Below are 5,415 nucleotides of genomic sequence, written 5' to 3'. Positions count from 1 at the left end.
ACTGATATCAAAGTGGACACAGGCTCCAGGGTAACAATTCTGTAGATTTTTTTTTTTACTTTTTTTTTTTTTTTTTTTTTTTTTGCTTTTCATGAACCATTACAACTTTTTCAAGTTGCTAAACTGATATAATTGCTGGTGCTTGTATGGTATATATCATAACTTCTGTCATGACTTATTGTTTCACTTCATACTTGATAGAATAATTCTGACTTTGACCCGTTGATTACTGTTCATTGAACATTTTGTATAGAATTTACTTTTCATTGGCCAGAGTTATTAATTAATGTTATGCAAATACTTTTCTTCTGACTATGAGACTATCATGTTGGTTTTCACAACCATCACTATCGATGAACCTACACCTGGGCTGAAAACAATTCTCAGCTTCGTTGTTCCTGATCAAAAATCTGCCAAGGTGCATTTGCAACCCTCTAACATTTTCTATCGGGTTACAAACATGTCTGTTAAATTTAAGGAAATTTAATTTACAGGTTGAACTTCAATACTTGCATGAGCATGCTGGAATCAATACCAGCATCGGTTTGACCGCTAGCCCAATAGTCAACTTCTCTGGTGTGGCTGGGACCAACACACTTGCACTCGGGACTGACGTTTCGTATGATTCTGCTACTGGGAATTTCATCAAGTACAATGCGGGCCTGAGTTTCTCCACTTCCAACCTCATTGCATCCTTGACACTGTAAGTAACTACAAGTTTGCATCATTGACCTAAGTTTGACCAACCTTGACTTTGACCCGACTTTTTACCGTTTGTTTTTGGGCGACTTTACATCACTGAGTAACTCTCTTACATGAAAGTTTACTTCTTTTATTTCTTTTTCTGGATGATTTTCTAATTACTTTGTAGTATTCTAATGATGGCTCACAATACAAATGATTTGATTAATTTTCATATAATACCGATTACGATACTTACTTTTACCATATCCTTAGTTTCTAAATTAATACTATTTCATACCGGCTGATGTTCAACACTCGGGCTCTTATAGTAACCTACATATTTTCGCCTTTGCCCCTACATATTTTCGCCGATTATAGCAACCCCCGTGAAGAGTGTGCTGATGATTTAGAGTTGCCTATGCGATGTTTTCGTGCATTTTTTGCGATGATTCTCATTGCTTTTCATACCTGATTGGCAGCAATTTTAGTGCAGTTTTCAGCTGAATTGTACAGGTTTTCTACTGATTTAGTAAGATAATTGCAGCCATGGAGCTGGTCAATTTTAACATGGATATGTTGATTTTTGCAATAACATATAGCCCTTCTACTGCTGATATTTTGCAGACCCTTTTATTGCTGATCTTTGCAGTGAAATGCATCAACATTACTACTAATTTTGCAACAACTATTCTGCAAATTTCATACATATTACTTGGCTAATATACACTATATTTCATGGATGATTTACTGCAGCGTTTCTGCAACTAATGATACATTAGTATATAAAACAATTGGGAACAATATTTTTGTTACCTAGAATTGATGAAATAACAAACATGATTTGCACCTGGATGCCTTGATGATTTGACTACCTACTTGGGATTTACTGTACGGAGGATATAATACACGGATGCATTACACATACAATATTTTCCAAAAGTACACGGATGAAGGTTAGCATTATGGAGTTCTCATTTCTCTTTATCAAATCTGGGTTCAACATTTATTTACATTTTTCACATATATGAGAGACAATGGCTAAGAAATTCAAATCTGCAATGCATTTGATGGATTGAAAAATATTGTTTGTTTAATTATATACTATGATGTTTTATTTTCAAGGTTCATTTGATATTGTCATCATTATCTTCTGTTTTAATAATTAGTTTAATTTGAGCCATTCGTGCAACGCACGGGTTCTCAAAGTCTAGTTTGCAATATATTGTGCTTTTTCGGATTTTTATATAGAAAATCATGGGACGATATGCAGTTGCTTGTAATTAATTAATTTTTTCCCATAGAAGCTGTATGCCTTTCACTGTTACCGTGTTTCAGCATTCCTTTCTTGCTCGTAAAAACCCCAATAATAGAAAGTTACTGTGATGTACCTTTTCCCATGAAACCTTATAAGATTAATATCGAGTGAGCCGATGGCTAGCTCACATATCATAACAGATAAAAACAGAACATATACTACTCACAGTCTACACTTGATCTTAAATTTTATTTTCTTTAATTTAGGAGCAACTTTTTCTTTTAATCAGTATTTTTCGTTGGAATCTCTAAACCTTTTACAGTTTCAGGTTTCATCTGAGACCTAAAAACAAGATACTACTACACTTGTTTTTATGTGTATTTGCGGGGCCGGTCCTGAGAATTTAAGTAACTAAAACGAGGTGAAAAAAGAAAGGCCTTTTGGTTCGGGTTTTTTCAACCGGTTCTTGCCGATTTAGTTTTTTTGGTTTTGTTTCGGATTCGGCTTTAGTTCTTACCATTGGTATATCATGAAGTACCTGTCACATAGATCTTCCAAATTTTGTCTTACAAATTCATATTTCTTGTTTGATTGTTGCATTATCTTTTTTTACTTTAGAGGGATTAGGATTAGGATTGCATAAGTTTTGGTGATAAAAACGTCAACAAAATCAAATGGAACAGAAAAATGGACTTACAAAAAAGTTTTTTTCGCTAAATATTGCATTATTCTTCTAGGAAGAAACAGAAGATTGCAGAATAGAAATGTTCATCACAGATTGGTTTGGGTGTCTACTACATAACTATTAAGGGTGTGTTTATTTGCATCTGAATGGAACCATTCAGTGCTGAGTGCTGAATGGCTAAGCATCCAGTGTGTTTGCTTTGCACCTTTGAACGAGAGGCTTGTGCTAAACGAGTTAAATAGGTTCTGAAGGGTTCATCGCCTAAACCCTCTCTAAATCGTTCAGTTATACACCATTCCTTCAATGCCCTTTCACGTCTCATTTTCTTTTCCCATATCTTTTCTTCGCATCTCTGATTCACAATATTTCTTCCATCGTTTAATTCTTTCAGTTATACCCTCTCTAAATTGTTATCACTGATTCATGATTCTATTAATTTTTCTGTGTATTTGTAATAATCATTTTACCATTTCGAGTTTTAAAAGCCATTCACTTGCCTAAATAGCCCATAGTTACGGAGATGAATGTTTGCCAGACATGTCGTTTATCCAGGTTTAAGTTAACTGTCTAGAAGTAGTTTTTGTTATCAATCTTTATGGCCAATTAAACTTGATAACTTAGGTTCTAACATTTAAGTGCTTTAGCTGATAACAACATATACTACACTTGATCTTTGTCAGAAGGCCAAAAAGGTATTCTTTTTCCCTTCTTAGGCCAGCTCTGTTTTTTGTTTAGATAAAAATCATGGCAAATTCCATATAAAGGTAAATTTTTACCTCAATTTCCTATAAAAGGTAACTAATTTTTATTTTGACGTCTTTACCAAATGTTAATCAAAAAGAGGAGTATCGTTACTTTTTAAGTTAGAACTTCTTTAAAAAAATAAATTTAATGATACTCCATTTTTTGATTCACATCCTACTGGAATAATGCAGTTATTTGGGGCAAAATCAGGCGATGCACACTTATTTTGGTGAAATCATGTTTGCGATTATAGTGGCGGTTGTGGTATTAGTTCTATTTTCACTGTTAATCGCATGCATGTATCGCGTTGTATTGTTCTTTTGTAAGATGTGATGTGGTAGAGTGGTTAAGTTCAACGGAGAACTAGCTTGCGGTGCATACTTGTGTGACTTTATAGCTTCTTGTAATTTAGCCAAAAGATACACATCACGAAGGATTATGGGGTTGAACATGTTAACATCATCCATAATTTCGATGTGTAACCCTGAAATGAAAATAGAATTGCTGAATGAGTCTATATAATATCTGTCTTTTTGACCCATAATTCAATTTTTTTCACACTCCTTAACCGTTCCCACTTGTTTGGGAGTTCCATTATTTGTCATTTGATTATTAATGGCTAACACATTGTGATTAAGTTCCTCAAAGGTAACTCTTAAAGCATCCATTATCGTTTCTTCGCTATTATTAATCCATGTTAATATTATCATAATGACCTCCGTGCCCATTGTCAACCATAGTCAACAACTCTCACGCACAAGTTATTCCCGAGCCTTGAAAATTTTCGCTGAAAATTAACAACTTTTACCGAATAGTATGTTTTGTGTGATTCGTAAGGCCTACAATTAGTATTACTCAATTTATATTTCCATTTATTTTTCACAGCCCAAGTAAACTTGAGCCCAATAAGTCAATAACCAAGTTAATTCAGTCCAAAAATACCTTTAAGTCCACTAAAAACTAAAATAAGTTCACGTAAGTATTCCTTTCAACAAAAATTAGAGCTAGGGCTTGTAATTAATTGTAGCTGGGGACCGAACGAGGAAGAACTAATTGCGTGGAACTAATCAACAACAAGAAACAAATATCAACCAGGTACCTTCTTTAGTTTCTCGTACTTCTTCTCTGCTTAAAGTTTGTGGCTGTGACGACCCATAAATTTTCGACCAAGTTTAAACTTAATCTTTATATGATTCTGACACGATAAGCAAAGTCTGTTATCCTGAGTCTTAAAAATTTTGAACTGTTTCATATATTCATTTGACCTTCGACTATTCTCGACGATTCACGAACAACTATTTGTAAATAGATAAATATATATTTCAATATATATAAATATGTATATATTTGAAGACTAAATTTAAAATATTATATGCTTTAGTTAACTATGTAAAATAAAAATAAAATATAATATTATTACTAAAATAAATAAATAAATAAATAAATAAATAAATAAATAAATATATATATATATATTTATATATATATATATATATAAATATATATATATATATATATATATATATATAAATATAAAGTATATTAAAAATAAATATTTAATGATTGTGATACTCGTTTGATGTTCCGATTAATATTAAACAAGTTAAATTCGAACTTATGTTATTTTAAAATAAACAATGATCCGAAAATGAGTTTTACAAATTATAGACTTATTAAAAATGTATTTAGGAACTATTTGTTGAATTTTGAAACTTTTTATATTTTACTTGGGGTTGGGAGTGAATAATTAATGTAAATTTTATTTAATAGTTAATGACTGAATTTTATATCATAATGACTAAAATAAATAAATATACTTACTGTAAAAATTGGGGATTTTTCCGAAGACTTTTATCTGCCAGTGATTTCAAATAGTGCACGATACATAGTCCGTAGAAACTGTCGGCAGAATAATCAATCAATGATTCACAAGAATTTTAAATTAGTTACTGTACTTGTTTTATACACATTTCTGTTTCCTATCTTATCAATATAATACACACACACACACACACACACACACACACATATATATATATATATATAT

This window comes from Rutidosis leptorrhynchoides, chromosome 9, assembly GCF_046630445.1.
Source record: "Rutidosis leptorrhynchoides isolate AG116_Rl617_1_P2 chromosome 9, CSIRO_AGI_Rlap_v1, whole genome shotgun sequence".
NCBI classification, from domain to species: Eukaryota; Viridiplantae; Streptophyta; class Magnoliopsida; order Asterales; family Asteraceae; genus Rutidosis; species Rutidosis leptorrhynchoides.
The sequence above is the reverse complement of the archived record's forward strand: the minus strand, read 5'-3'. Positions refer to the sequence as shown.